A 17093-nucleotide genomic window follows, 5' to 3' on the forward strand; every position below is an offset into this window, starting at 1 on the left:
GGCTCGCTCCCGCACTGCCATCTCTCTCCGGGATGCGACCGACTCCTCGGCTCGCTCCCACACTGCCATCTCTCTCCTAGACGCGACCGACTCCTCGGCTCGCTCCCGCACTGCCATCTCTCTCCGGGACGCGACCGACTCCTCGGCTCGCTCCCGCACTGCCATCTCTCACCGGGATGCGACCGACTCCTCGGCTCGCTCCCGCACTGCCTTCTCACTTTCGGATACAAATGATACCTCCTCTCCCTCCCCTAATACTTTCTCTCTCCGGGACGCGACCGAATCCTCGGCGCGCTCCCGCACTGCCATCTCTCTCCGGGACGCGACCGACTCCTCAGCTCGCTTCCGCACTGCCCTCTCTCTCCGGGATCCGCCCGACACCTCGGCTCGCTCCCGCACTGCCATCCCTTTCCGTTGCTCGACTGACACCTCAGCTCGCTCCCGCACTGCCATCTCTCTCCGGGACGCGACCGAATCCTCGGCTCGCTCCCGCACTGCCATCTCTCACCGGGATGCGACCGACTCCTCGGCTCGCTCCCGCACTGCCTTCTCACTTTCGGATATAAATGATACCTCCTCTCCCTCCCCTAATACTTTCTCTCTCTGGGACGCGACCGACTCCTCGGCTCGCTCCCGCACTGCCCTCTCTCTCCGGGACGCGACCGACTCCTCGGCTCGCTCCCGCACTGCCGTCCCTCTCCGGGACTCGACTGACTCCTCGGCTTGCTCCCGCACTGCCATCTCTCTCCGGGACGCGACCGACTCCTCGGCTCGCTCCCCTACTACCATCTCTCTCCGGGACGCGACCGACTCCTCGGCTTACTCCCGCACTGCCAACTCTCTCCGGGACGCGACCGAATCCTCGGCTCGCTCCCGCACTGCCATCTCTCACCGGGATGCGACCGACTCCTCGGCTCGCTCCCGCACTGCCTTCTCACTTTCGGATACAAATTATACCTCCTCTCCCTCCCCTAATACTTTCTCTCTCCAGGACGCGACTGAATCCTCGGCTCGCTCCCGCACTGCCATCTCTCTCCGGGACGCGACCGACTCCTCGGCTCGCTCCCGCACTGCCATCTCTCTCCGGGACGCGACCGACTCCTCGGCTCGCTCCCGCACTGCCATCTCTCTCCGGGACGCGACCGACTCCTCGGCTCGCTCCCGCACTGCCCTCTCTCTCCGGGACGCGACCGACTCCTCGGCTCGCTCCCCTACTACCATCTCTCTCCGGGACGCGACTGACTCCACGGCTCGCTCCCGCACTGCCATCTCTCTCCGGGACGCGACCGACTCCTCGGCTCGCTCCCCTACTACCATCTCTCTCCGGGACGTGACCGACTCCTCGGCTCGCTCCCACACTGCCATCTCTACCCGGGACGCGACCGACTCCTCGGCTCGCTCCCGCACTATTATCTCTCTCCGGGACGCGACCGAAGCCTCGGCTCGCTCCCGCACTGCCATCCCTCTCTGGGACGCGACCGACTCCTCGGCTCGCTCCCACACTGCCATCTCTACCCGGGACGCGACCGACTCCTCGGCTCGCTCCCGCACTATTATCTCTCTCCGGGACGCGACCGACTCCTCGGCTCGCTCCCGCACTGCCATCCCTCTCCGGGACTCGACTGACTCCTCGGCTGGCTCCCGCACTGCCATCTCTCTCCGGGACGCGACCGACTCCTCGGCTCGCTCCCGCACTGCTCTCTCTCTCCGGGGCGCGACCGACTCCTCGGCTCACTCCCCTACTACCATCTCTCTCCGGGACGCGACCGACTCCTCAGCTCGCTCCCGCACTGCCATCTCTCTCCGGGACGCGACCGAATCCTCGGCTCGCTCCCGCACTGCCATCTCTCACCGGGATGCGACCGACTCCTCGGCTCGCTCCCGCACTGCCTTCTTACTTTCGGATACAAATGATACCTCCTCTCCCTCCCCTAATACTTTCTCTCTCCGGGACGCGACCGAATCCTCGGCACGCTCCCGCACTGCCATCTCTCTCCGGGACGCGACCGACTCCTTGGCTCGCTCCCGCACTGCCATGTCTCACCGGGATGCGACCGACTCCTCGGCTCGCTCCCGCACTACCTTTTCACTTTCGGATACAAATGATACCTCCTCTCCCTCCCCTAATACTTTCTCACTCCGGGACGCGACCGAATCCTCGGCTCGCTCCCGCACTGCCATCTCTCTCCGGGACGCGACCGACTCCTCGGCTCGCTCCCGCACTGCCATCTCTCTCCGGGACGCGACCGACTCCTCGGCTCGCTCCCGCACTGCCCTCTCTCTCCGGGACGCGACCGACTCCTCGGCTCGCTCCCCTACTACCATCTCTCTCCGGGACGCGACCGACTCCTCGGCTCGCTCCCCTACTACCATCTCTCTCCGGGACGCGACCGACTCCTCGGCTCGCTCCCGCACTGCCCTCTCTCTCCGGGACGCGACCGACTCCTCGGCTCGCTCCCCTACTACCATCTCTCTCCGGGACGCGACCGACTCCTCGGCTAGCTCCCCTACTACCATCTCTCTCCGGGACGCGACCGACTCCTCGGCTGGCACCCGCACTGCCCTCTCTCTCCGGGACGCAGTGTGGGAGCGACCGACTCCTCGGCTCGCTCCCACACTGCGATCTCTACCCGGGACGCGACCGACTCCTCGGCTCGCTCCCGCACTATTGTCTCTCTCCGGGACGCGACCGACTCCTCGGCTCGCTCCCGCACTGCCATCTCTCTCCGGGACGCGACCGAATCCTCGGCTCGTTCCCACACTATTATCTCTCTCCGGGACGCGACCGACTCCTTGGCTCTTTCCCGCACTGCCATCCCTCTCCGGGACTCGACTGACTCCTCGGCTCGCTCCCGCACTGCCATCTCTCTCCGGAATGCGACCGACTCCTCGGCTCGCTCCCACACTGCCATCTCTCTCCTAGACGCGACCGACTCCTCGGCTCGCTCCCGCACTGCCTTCTCACTTTCGGATACAAATGATACCTCCTCTCCCTCCCCTAATACTTTCTCTCTCCGGGACGCGACCGAATCCTCGGCTCGCTCCCGCACTGCCATCTCTCTCCTGGACGCGACCGAATCCTCGGCTCGCTCCCGCACTGCCATCTCTCACCGGGATGCGACCGACTCCTCGGCTCGCTCCCGCACTGCCTTCTCACTTTCGGATACAAATGATACCTCCTCTCCCTCCCCTAATACTTTCTCTCTCCGGGACGCGACCGAATCCTCGGCTCGCTCCCGCACTGCCATCTCTCTCCGGGACGCGACCGACTCCTTGGCTCGCTCCCGCACTGCCATCTCTCTCCGGGACGCGACCGACTCCTCGGCTCGCTCCCCTACTACCATCTCTCTGGGACGCGACCGACTCCTCGGCTCGCTCCCACACTGCGATCTCTACCCGGGACGCGACCGACTCCTCGGCTCGCTCCCGCACTATTATCTCTCTCCGGGACGCGACCGACTCCTCGGCTCGCTCCCGCACTGCCATCTCTCTCCGGGACGCGACCGAATCCTCGGCTCGCTCCCACACTGCCATCTCTCACCGGGATGCGACCGACTCCTCGGCTCGCTCCCGCACTATTATCTCTCTCCGGGACGCGACCGAATCCTCGGCTCGCTCCCGCACTGCCATCTCTCTCCTGGACGCGACCGAATCCTCGGCTCGCTCCCGCACTGCCATCTCTCACCGGGATGCGACCGACTCCTCGGCTCGCTCCCGCACTGCCTTCTCACTTTCGGATACAAATGATACCTCCTCTCCCTCCCCTAATACTTTCTCTCTCCGGGATGCGACTGAATCCTCGGCTCGCTCCCGCACTGCCATCTCTCTCCGGGACGCGAATGACTCCTCGGCTCGCTCCCGCACTGCCATCCCTTTCCGGGGCTCGACTGACTCCTCGGCTCGCTCCCCTACTACCATCTCTCTCCGGGACGCGACCGACTCCTCGGCTCGCTCCCGCACTGCCATCCCTTTCCGGGGCTCGACTGACTCCTCGGCTCGCTCCCCTACTACCATCTCTCTCCGGGACGCGACCGAATCCTCGGCTCGCTCCCGTACTGCCATCACTCGCCGGGATGCGACCGACTCCTCGGCTCGCTCCCGCACTGCCTTCTCACTTTCGGATACAAATGATACCTCCTCTCCCTCCCCTAATACTTTCTCTCTCCGGGACGCGACCGAATCCTCGGCTCGCTCCCGCACTGCCCTCTCTCTTCGGGACGCGAATGACTCCTCGGCTCGCTCCCGCACTGCCATCCCTTTCCGGGGCTCGACTGACTCCTCGGCTCGCTCCCCTACTACCATCTCTCTCCGGGACGCGACCGACTCCTCGGCTCGCTCCCGCACTGCCATCTCTCTCCGGGGCTCGACTGACTCCTCGGCTCGCTCCCCTACTACCATCTCTCTCCGATACGCGACCGACTCCTCGGCTCGCTCCCGCACTGCCATCTCTCACCGGGATGCGACCGACTCCTCGGCTCGCTCCCGCACTGCCTTCTCACTTTCGGATACAAATGATACCTCCTCTCCCTCCCCTAATACTTTCTCTCTCCGGGACGCGACCGAATCCTCGGCTCGCTCCCGCACTGCCCTCTCTCTTCGGGACGCGAATGACTCCTCGGCTCGCTCCCGCACTGCCATCCCTTTCCGGGGCTCGACTGACTCCTCGGCTCGCTCCCCTACTACCATCTCTCTCCGGGACGCGACCGACTCCTCGGCTCGCTCCCGCACTGCCATCTCTCTCCGGGGCTCGACTGACTCCTCGGCTCGCTCCCCTACTACCATCTCTCTCCGATACGCGACCGACTCCTCGGCTCGCTCCCGCACTGCCCTCTCTCTTCGGGACGCGAATGACTCCTCGGCTCGCTCCCCTACTACCATCTCTCTCCGGGACGCGACCGACTCCTCGGCTCGCTCCCCTACTACCATCTCTCTCCGGGGCTCGACTGACTCCTCGGCTCGCTCCCCTACTACCATCTCTCTCCGATACGCGACCGACTCCTCGGCTCGCTCCCGCACTGCCCTCTCTCTTCGGGACGCGAATGACTCCTCGGCTCGCTCCCGCACTGCCATCCCTTTCCGGGGCTCGACTGACTCCTCGGCTCGCTCCCCTACTACCATCTCTCTCCGGGACGCGACCGACTCCTCGGCTCGCTCCCGCACTGCCATCTCTCTCCGGGACGCGACCGAATCCTCGGCTCGCTCCCGCACTGCCATCTCTCACCGGGATGCGACCGACTCCTCGGCTCGCTCCCGCACTGCCTTCTCACTTTCGGATACAAATGATACCTCCTCTCCCTCCCCTAATACTTTCTCTCTCCGGGACGCGACCGAATCCTCGGCTCGCTCCCGCACTGCCATCTCTCTCCGGGACGCGACCGACTCCTTGGCTCGCTCCCGCACTACCATCTCTCTCCGGGACGCGACCGACTCCTCGGCTCGCTCCCCTACTACCATCTCTCTGGGACGCGACCGACTCCTCGGCTCGCTCCCACACTGCGATCTCTACCCGGGACGCGACCGACTCCTCGGCTCGCTCCCGCACTATTATCTCTCTCCGGGACGCGACCGACTCCTCGGCTCGCTCCCGCACTGCCATCTCTCTCCGGGACGCGACCGAATCCTCGGCTCGCTCCCGCACTGCCATCTCTCTCCGGGACGCGACCGAATCCTCGGCTCGCTCCCGCACTATTATCTCTCTCCGGGACGCGACCGACTCCTTGGCTCGCTCCCGCACTGCCATCCTTCTCCGGGACTCGACTGACTCCTCGGCTCGCTCCCGCACTGCCATCTCTCTCCGGGATGCGACCGACTCCTCGGCTCGCTCCCACACTGCCATCTCTCTCCTAGACGCGACCGACTCCTCGGCTCGCTCCCGCACTGCCATCTCTCTCCGGGACGCGACCGACTCCTCGGCTCGCTCCCGCACTGCCCTCTCTCTCCGGGACGCGACCGACTCCTCGGCTCGCTCCCCTACTACCATCTCTCTCCGGGACGCGACCGACTCCTCGGCTGGCACCCGCACTGCCCTCTCTCTCCGGGACGCGACCGACTCCTCGGCTCGCTCCCCTACTACCATCTCTCTCTGGGACGCGACCGACACCTCGGCTCGCTCCCACACTGCCATCTCTACCCGGGACGCGACCGACTCCTCGGCTCGCTCCCGCACTATTATCTCTCTCCGGGACGCGACCGACTCCTCGGCTCGCTCCCGCACTATTATCTCTCTCCGGGACGCGACCGACTCCTTGGCTCGCTCCCGCACTGCCATCCTTCTCCGGGACTCGACTGACTCCTCGGCTCGCTCCCGCACTGCCATCTCTCTCCGGGATGCGACCGACTCCTCGGCTCGCTCCCACACTGCCATCTCTCTCCTAGACGCGACCGACTCCTCGGCTCGCTCCCGCACTGCCATCTCTCTCCGGGACGCGACCGACTCCTCGGCTCGCTCCCGCACTGCCCTCTCTCTCCGGGACGCGACCGACTCCTCGGCTCGCTCCCCTACTACCATCTCTCTCCGGGACGCGACCGACTCCTCGGCTGGCACCCGCACTGCCCTCTCTCTCCGGGACGCGACCGACTCCTCGGCTCGCTCCCCTACTACCATCTCTCTCTGGGACGCGACCGACACCTCGGCTCGCTCCCACACTGCCATCTCTACCCGGGACGCGACCGACTCCTCGGCTCGCTCCCGCACTATTATCTCTCTCCCGGACGCGACCGACTCCTCGGCTCTCTCCCCTACTACCATCTCTCTCCGGGACGCGACCGACTCCTCGTCTTGCTCCCGCACTATTTTCTCTCTCCGGGACGCGACCGGCTCCTCGGCTCGCTCCCGCACTGCTATCTCTCTCCGGGACGCGACCGACACCTCGGCTCGCTCCCGCACTGCCTTCTCACTTTCGGATACAAATGATACCTCCTCTCCCTCCCCTAATACTTTCTCTCTCCGGGACGCGACCGAATCCTCGGCTCGCTCCCGCACTGCCATCTCTCACCGGGATGCGACCGACTCCTCGGCTCGCTCCCGCACTGCCTTCTCACTTTCGGATACAAATGATACCTCCTCTCCCTCCCCTAATACTTTCTTTCTCCGGGATGCGACTGAATCCTCGGCTCGCTCCCGCACTGCCATCTCTCTCCGGGACGCGACCGAATCCTCGGCTCGCTCCCGCACTGCCATCTCTCTCCGGGACGCGACCTACTCCTCGGCTCGCTCCCGCACTGCCATCTCTCTCCGGGACGCGACCGACTCCTCGGCTCGCTCCCACGCTGACACCTTTCTCCGGCTCGCTCCCCTACTACCATCTCTCTTCGAGACGCGACCGAATCCTCAGCTCACTCCCGCACTGCCATCTCTCACCGGGAAGCGGTAAGCCAACCGTTTAAACTTACGGCGATTTATTACCATAAATAACTAAAAAATAAACTTAAATGAAACAGGATTAAGGAACTGACAACTTGATTTCAGTGAAATAAAAGGGAATACAGTAAAAAACATCTAAATATTTGTTTTTAACAAGAAAAAAAAACCTAAAAGTGAATACAAAATTTGGCAATTCTGAAATAAGTTTGGCAAATACTTACTCAACCTATCTCTTGCCTTTGTTTATTGGTCTTTTGCAGATAAACACATAAAATTGTTAAATAAATTAATAAATGTTCTTTAAAAGTCATATTTTAAATATACACTTAATAAAACCAATTTTCAAAAGAAATTCCTATATTTGGTATGTAGTTAAAACTGTACAACTTAAGTATCCCTGAAAGTTATTCACTTATTTAAAAAAAAACAAAATAGACGAAAACAATCATTTAAAAATGAATTCAAACAACTTAATATCGTTTATAAACTACATATATAAAATAAAATCCAAAAATATATGGAAGATCCCATATTAAATAGATTTCTTTTGATAAATGTAAGCCAACCGTTTAAACTTACGGCGATTTATTACCATAAATAACTAAAAAATAAACTGAAACGAAACAGGATTAAGAAACTGACAACTTGATTTCAGTGAAATAAAAGGGAATACAGTAAGAAACATCTAAATATTTGTTTTTAACAACAACAAAAAAAACTTAAAAGTGAATACAAAACTTGGCAATTCTGAAATAAGTTTGGCAAATACTTACTCAACTAATCTCTTGCCTTTGTTTATTGGTCTTTTGTAGATAAACACATAAAATTGTTAAATAAATTAATAAATGTTCTTTAAAAGTCATATTTTATATATATACTTAATAAAACCAATTTTCAAAAGAAACTGGTATGTAGTTAAAACTGTACAACTTAAGTATCCCTGAAAGTTATTCACTTATTTAAAAAAAACAAAATAGACGAAAACAATCATTTAAAAATGAATTCAAACAACTTAATATCGTTTATAAACTACATATATAAAATAAAATCCAAAAATATATGGAAGATCCCATATTAAATACATTTCTTTTGATAAATGTAAGCCAACCGTTTAAACTTACGGCGATTTATTACCATAAATAACTAAAAAATAAACTGAAACGAAACAGGATTAAGAAACTGACAACTTGATTTCAGTGAAATAAAAGGGAATACAGTAAGAAACATCTAAATATTTGTTTTTAACAACAACAAAAAAAACTTAAAAGTGAATACAAAACTTGGCAATTCTGAAATAAGTTTGGCAAATACTTACTCAACTAATCTCTTGCCTTTGTTTATTGGTCTTTTGTAGATAAACACATAAAATTGTTAAATAAATTAATAAATGTTCTTTAAAAGTCATATTTTATATATATACTTAATAAAACCAATTTTCAAAAGAAACTGGTATGTAGTTAAAACTGTACACCTTAAGTATCCCTGAAAGTTATTCACTTATTTAAAAAAAACAAAATAGACGAAAACAATCATTTAAAAATGAATTCAAACAACTTAATATCGTTTATAAACTACATATATAAAATAAAATCCAAAAATATATGGAAGATCCCATATTAAATAGATTTCTTTTGATAAATGTAAGCCAACCGTTTAAACTTACGGCGATTTATTACCATAAATAACTAAAAAATAAACTGAAACGAAACAGGATTAAGAAACTGACAACTTGATTTCAGTGAAATAAAAGGGAATACAGTAAGAAACATCTAAATATTTGTTTTTAACAACAACAAAAAAAACTTAAAAGTGAATACAAAACTTGGCAATTCTGAAATAAGTTTGGCAAATACTTACTCAACTTATCTCTTGCCTTTGTTTATTGGTCTTTTGTAGATAAACACATAAAATTGTTAAATAAATTAATAAATGTTCTTTAAAAGTCATATTTTATATATATACTTAATAAAACCAATTTTCAAAAGAAATTGGTATGTAGTTAAAACTGTACAACTTAAGTATCCCTGAAAGTTATTCACTTATTTAAAAAAAAACAAAATAGACGAAAACAATCATTTAAAAATGAATTCAAACAACTTAATATCGTTTATAAACTACATATATAAAATAAAATCCAAAAATATATGGAAGATCCCATAATAAATAGATTTCTTTTGATAAATGTAAGCCAACCGTTTAAACTTACGGCGATTTATTACCATAAATAACTAAAAAATAAACTGAAACGAAACAGGATTAAGAAACTGACAACTTGATTTCAGTGAAATAAAAGGGAATACAGTAAGAAACATCTAAATATTTGTTTTTAACAACAACAAAAAAAACTTAAAAGTGAATACAAAACTTGGCAATTCTGAAATAAGTTTGGCAAATACTTACTCAACTAATTTCTTGCCTTTGTTTATTGGTCTTTTGTAGATAAACACATAAAATTGTTAAATAAATTAATAAATGTTCTTTAAAAGTCATATTTTATATATATACTTAATAAAACCAATTTTCAAAAGAAATTGGTATGTAGTTAAAACTGTACAACTTAAGTATCCCTGAAAGTTATTCACTTATTTAAAAAAAAACAAAATAGACGAAAACAATCATTTAAAAATGAATTCAAACAACTTAATATCGTTTATAAACTACATATATAAAATAAAATCCAAAAATATATGGAAGATCCCATATTAAATAGATTTCTTTTGATAAATGTAAGCCAACCGTTTAAACTTACGGCGATTTATTACCATAAATAACTAAAAAATAAACTGAAACGAAACAGGATTAAGAAACTGATAACTTGATTTCAGTGAAATAAAAGGGAATACAGTAAGAAACATCTAAATATTTGTTTTTAAAAACAACAAAAAAAACTTAAAAGTGAATACAAAACTTGGCAATTCTGAAATAAGTTTGGCAAATACTTACTCAACTAATCTCTTGCCTTTGTTTATTGGTCTTTTGTAGATAAACACATAAAATTGTTAAATAAATTAATAAATGTTCTTTAAAAGTCATATTTTATATATATACTTAATAGAACCAATTTTCAAAAGAAATTGGTATGTAGTTAAAACTGTACAACTTAAGTATCCCTGAAAGTTATTCACTTATTTAAAAAAAAAAAACAGACGAAAACAATCATTTAAAAATGAATTCAAACAACTTAATATCGTTTATAAACTACATATATAAAATAAAATCCAAAAATATATGGAAGATCCCATATTAAATAGATTTCTTTTGATAAATGTAAGCCAACCGTTTAAACTTACGGCGATTTATTACCATAAATAACTAAAAAATAAACTGAAACGAAACAGGATTAAGAAACTGACAACTTGATTTCAGTGAAATAAAAGGGAATACAGTAAGAAACATCTAAATATTTGTTTTTAACAACAACAAAAAAAACTTAAAAGTGAATACAAAACTTGGCAATTCTGAAATAAGTTTGGCAAATACTTACTCAACTAATCTCTTGCCTTTGTTTATTGGTCTTTTGTAGATAAACACATAAAATTGTTAAATAAATTAATAAATGTTCTTTAAAAGTCATATTTTATATATATACTTAATAAAACCAATTTTCAAAAGAAACTGGTATGTAGTTAAAACTGTACACCTTAAGTATCCCTGAAAGTTATTCACTTATTTAAAAAAAACAAAATAGACGAAAACAATCATTTAAAAATGAATTCAAACAACTTAATATCGTTTATAAACTACATATATAAAATAAAATCCAAAAATATATGGAAGATCCCATATTAAATAGATTTCTTTTGATAAATGTAAGCCAACCGTTTAAACTTACGGCGATTTATTACCATAAATAACTAAAAAATAAACTGAAACGAAACAGGATTAAGAAACTGACAACTTGATTTCAGTGAAATAAAAGGGAATACAGTAAGAAACATCTAAATATTTGTTTTTAACAACAACAAAAAAAACTTAAAAGTGAATACAAAACTTGGCAATTCTGAAATAAGTTTGGCAAATACTTACTCAACTTATCTCTTGCCTTTGTTTATTGGTCTTTTGTAGATAAACACATAAAATTGTTAAATAAATTAATAAATGTTCTTTAAAAGTCATATTTTATATATATACTTAATAAAACCAATTTTCAAAAGAAATTGGTATGTAGTTAAAACTGTACAACTTAAGTATCCCTGAAAGTTATTCACTTATTTAAAAAAAAAACAAAATAGACGAAAACAATCATTTAAAAATGAATTCAAACAACTTAATATCGTTTATAAACTACATATATAAAATAAAATCCAAAAATATATGGAAGATCCCATATTAAATAGATTTCTTTTGATAAATGTAAGCCAACCGTTTAAACTTACGGCGATTTATTACCATAAATAACTAAAAAATAAACTGAAACGAAACAGGATTAAGAAACTGACAACTTGATTTCAGTGAAATAAAAGGGAATACAGTAAGAAACATCTAAATATTTGTTTTTAACAACAACAAAAAAAACTTAAAAGTGAATACAAAACTTGGCAATTCTGAAATAAGTTTGGCAAATACTTACTCAACTAATCTCTTGCCTTTGTTTATTGGTCTTTTGTAGATAAACACATAAAATTGTTAAATAAATTAATAAATGTTCTTTAAAAGTCATATTTTATATATATACTTAATAGAACCAATTTTCAAAAGAAATTAGTATGTAGTTAAAACTGTACAACTTAAGTATCCCTGAAAGTTATTCACTTATTTAAAAAAAAAACAAAATAGACGAAAACAATCATTTAAAAATGAATTCAAACAACTTAATATCGTTTATAAACTACATATATAAAATAAAATCCAAAAATATATGGAAGATCCCATATTAAATAGATTTCTTTTGATAAATGTAAGCCAACCGTTTAAACTTACGGCGATTTATTACCATAAATAACTAAAAAATAAACTGAAACGAAACAGGATTAAGAAACTGACAACTTGATTTCAGTGAAATAAAAGGGAATACAGTAAGAAACATCTAAATATTTGTTTTTAACAACAACAAAAAAAACTTAAAAGTGAATACAAAACTTGGCAATTCTGAAATAAGTTTGGCAAATACTTACTCAACTTATCTCTTGCCTTTGTTTATTGGTCTTTTGTAGATAAACACATAAAATTGTTAAATAAATTAATAAATGTTCTTTAAAAGTCATATTTTATATATATACTTAATAAAACCAATTTTCAAAAGAAATTGGTATGTAGTTAAAACTGTACAACTTAAGTATCCCTGAAAGTTATTCACTTATTTAAAAAAAAAACAAAATAGACGAAAACAATCATTTAAAAATGAATTCAAACAACTTAATATCGTTTATAAACTACATATATAAAATAAAATCCAAAAATATATGGAAGATCCCATATTAAATAGATTTCTTTTGATAAATGTAAGCCAACCGTTTAAACTTACGGCGATTTATTACCATAAATAACTAAAAAATAAACTGAAACGAAACAGGATTAAGAAACTGACAACTTGATTTCAGTGAAATAAAAGGGAATACAGTAAGAAACATCTAAATATTTGTTTTTAACAACAACAAAAAAAACTTAAAAGTGAATACAAAACTTGGCAATTCTGAAATAAGTTTGGCAAATACTTACTCAACTAATCTCTTGCCTTTGTTTATTGGTCTTTTGTAGATAAACACATAAAATTGTTAAATAAATTAATAAATGTTCTTTAAAAGTCATATTTTATATATATACTTAATAAAACCAATTTTCAAAAGAAATTGGTATGTAGTTAAAACTGTACAACTTAAGTATCCCTGAAAGTTATTCACTTATTTAAAAAAAACAAAATAGACGAAAACAATCATTTAAAAATGAATTCAAACAACTTAATATCGTTTATAAACTACATATATAAAATAAAATCCAAAAATATATGGAAGATCCCATAATAAATAGATTTCTTTTGATAAATGTAAGCCAACCGTTTAAACTTACGGCGATTTATTACCATAAATAACTAAAAAATAAACTGAAACGAAACAGGATTAAGAAACTGACAACTTGATTTCAGTGAAATAAAAGGGAATACAGTAAGAAACATCTAAATATTTGTTTTTAACAACAACAAAAAAAACTTAAAAGTGAATACAAAACTTGGCAATTCTGAAATAAGTTTGGCAAATACTTACTCAACTAATCTCTTGCCTTTGTTTATTGGTCTTTTGTAGATAAACACATAAAATTGTTAAATAAATTAATAAATGTTCTTTAAAAGTCATATTTTATATATATACTTAATAGAACCAATTTTCAAAAGAAATTAGTATGTAGTTAAAACTGTACAACTTAAGTATCCCTGAAAGTTATTCACTTATTTAAAAAAAAAACAAAATAGACGAAAACAATCATTTAAAAATGAATTCAAACAACTTAATATCGTTTATAAACTACATATATAAAATAAAATCCAAAAATATATGGAAGATCCCATATTAAATAGATTTCTTTTGATAAATGTAAGCCAACCGTTTAAACTTACGGCGATTTATTACCATAAATAACTAAAAAATAAACTGAAACGAAACAGGATTAAGAAACTGACAACTTGATTTCAGTGAAATAAAAGGGAATACAGTAAGAAACATCTAAATATTTGTTTTTAACAACAACAAAAAAAACTTAAAAGTGAATACAAAACTTGGCAATTCTGAAATAAGTTTGGCAAATACTTACTCAACTAATCTCTTGCCTTTGTTTATTGGTCTTTTGTAGATAAACACATAAAATTGTTAAATAAATTAATAAATGTTCTTTAAAAGTCATATTTTATATATATACTTAATAAAACCAATTTTCAAAAGAAATTGGTATGTAGTTAAAACTGTACAACTTAAGTATCCCTGAAAGTTATTCACTTATTTAAAAAAAACAAAATAGACGAAAACAATCATTTAAAAATGAATTCAAACAACTTAATATCGTTTATAAACTACATATATAAAATAAAATCCAAAAATATATGGAAGATCCCATAATAAATAGATTTCTTTTGATAAATGTAAGCCAACCGTTTAAACTTACGGCGATTTATTACCATAAATAACTAAAAAATAAACTGAAACGAAACAGGATTAAGAAACTGACAACTTGATTTCAGTGAAATAAAAGGGAATACAGTAAGAAACATCTAAATATTTGTTTTTAACAACAACAAAAAAAACTTAAAAGTGAATACAAAACTTGGCAATTCTGAAATAAGTTTGGCAAATACTTACTCAACTAATTTCTTGCCTTTGTTTATTGGTCTTTTGTAGATAAACACATAAAATTGTTAAATAAATTAATAAATGTTCTTTAAAAGTCATATTTTATATATATACTTAATAAAACCAATTTTCAAAAGAAATTGGTATGTAGTTAAAACTGTACAACTTAAGTATCCCTGAAAGTTATTCACTTATTTAAAAAAAAACAAAATAGACGAAAACAATCATTTAAAAATGAATTCAAACAACTTAATATCGTTTATAAACTACATATATAAAATAAAATCCAAAAATATATGGAAGATCCCATATTAAATAGATTTCTTTTGATAAATGTAAGCCAACCGTTTAAACTTACGGCGATTTATTACCATAAATAACTAAAAAATAAACTGAAACGAAACAGGATTAAGAAACTGATAACTTGATTTCAGTGAAATAAAAGGGAATACAGTAAGAAACATCTAAATATTTGTTTTTAACAACAACAAAAAAAACTTAAAAGTGAATACAAAACTTGGCAATTCTGAAATAAGTTTGGCAAATACTTACTCAACTAATCTCTTGCCTTTGTTTATTGGTCTTTTGTAGATAAACACATAAAATTGTTAAATAAATTAATAAATGTTCTTTAAAAGTCATATTTTATATATATACTTAATAGAACCAATTTTCAAAAGAAATTGGTATGTAGTTAAAACTGTACAACTTAAGTATCCCTGAAAGTTATTCACTTATTTAAAAAAAAAAAAACAGACGAAAACATTCATTTAAAAATGAATTCAAACAACTTAATATCGTTTATAAACTACATATATAAAATAAAATCCAAAAATATATGGAAGATCCCATATTAAATAGATTTCTTTTGATAAATGTAAGCCAACCGTTTAAACTTACGGCAATTTATTACCATAAATAACTAAAAAATAAACTGAAACGAAACAGGAATAAGAAACTGACAACTTGATTTCAGTGAAATAAAAGGGAATACAGTAAGAAACATCTAAATATTTGTTTTTAACAACAACAAAAAAAACTTAAAAGTGAATACAAAACTTGGCAATTCTGAAATAAGTTTGGCAAATACTTACTCAACAAATCTCTTGCCTTTGTTTATTGGTCTTTTGTAGATAAACACATAAAATTGTTAAATAAATTAATAAATGTTCTTTAAAAGTCATATTTTATATATATACTTAATAAAACCAATTTTCAAAAGAAATTGGTATGTAGTTAAAACTGTACAACTTAAGTATCCCTGAAAGTTATTCACTTATTTAAAAAAAACAAAATAGACGAAAACAATCATTTAAAAATGAATTCAAACAACTTAATATCGTTTATAAACTACATATATAAAATAAAATCCAAAAATATATGGAAGATCCCATATTAAATAGATTTCTTTTGATAAATGTAAGCCAACCGTTTAAACTTACGGCGATTTATTACCATAAATAACTAAAAAATAAACTGAAACGAAACAGGATTAAGAAACTGACAACTTGATTTCAGTGAAATAAAAGGGAATACAGTAAGAAACATCTAAATATTTGTTTTTAACAACAACAAAAAAAACTTAAAAGTGAATACAAAACTTGGCAATTCTGAAATAAGTTTGGCATATACTTACTCAACTAATCTCTTGCCTTTGTTTATTGGTCTTTTGTAGATAAACACATTAAATTGTTAAATAAATTAATTAATGTTCTTTAAAAGTCATATTTTATATATATACTTAATAGAACCAATTTTCAAAAGAAATTGGTATGTAGTTAAAACTGTACAACTTAAGTATCCCTGAAAGTTATTCACTTATTTAAAAAAAAAAAAAAAAAAATAGACGAAAACAATCATTTAAAAATGAATTCAAACAACTTAATATCGTTTATACACTACATATATAAAATAAAATCCAAAAATATATGTAAGATCCCATATTAAATAGATTTCTTTTGATAAATGTAAGCCAACCGTTTAAACTTACGGCGATTTATTACCATAAATAACTAAAAAATAAACTGAAACGAAACAGGATTAAGAAACTGACAACTTGATTTCAGTGAAATAAAAGGGAATACAGTAAGAAACATCTAAATATTTGTTTTTAACAACAACAAAAAAAACTTAAAAGTGAATACAAAACTTGGCAATTCTGAAATAAGTTTGGCAAATACTTACTCAACTAATCTCTTGCCTTTGTTTATTGGTCTTTTGTAGATAAACACATAAAATTGTTAAATAAATTAATAAATGTTCTTTAAAAGTCATATTTTATATATATACTTAATAAAACCAATTTTCAAAAGAAATTGGTATGTAGTTAAAACTGTACAACTTAAGTATCCCTGAAAGTTATTCACTTATTTAAAAAAAAACAAAATTGACGAAAACAATCATTTAAAAATGAATTCAAACATCTTAATATCGTTTATAAACTACATATATAA

This window comes from Parasteatoda tepidariorum, chromosome 2 (assembly GCF_982258835.1).
Source record: "Parasteatoda tepidariorum strain Cologne lab strain chromosome 2, Ptep-v5.0, whole genome shotgun sequence".
NCBI classification, from domain to species: Eukaryota; Metazoa; Arthropoda; class Arachnida; order Araneae; family Theridiidae; genus Parasteatoda; species Parasteatoda tepidariorum.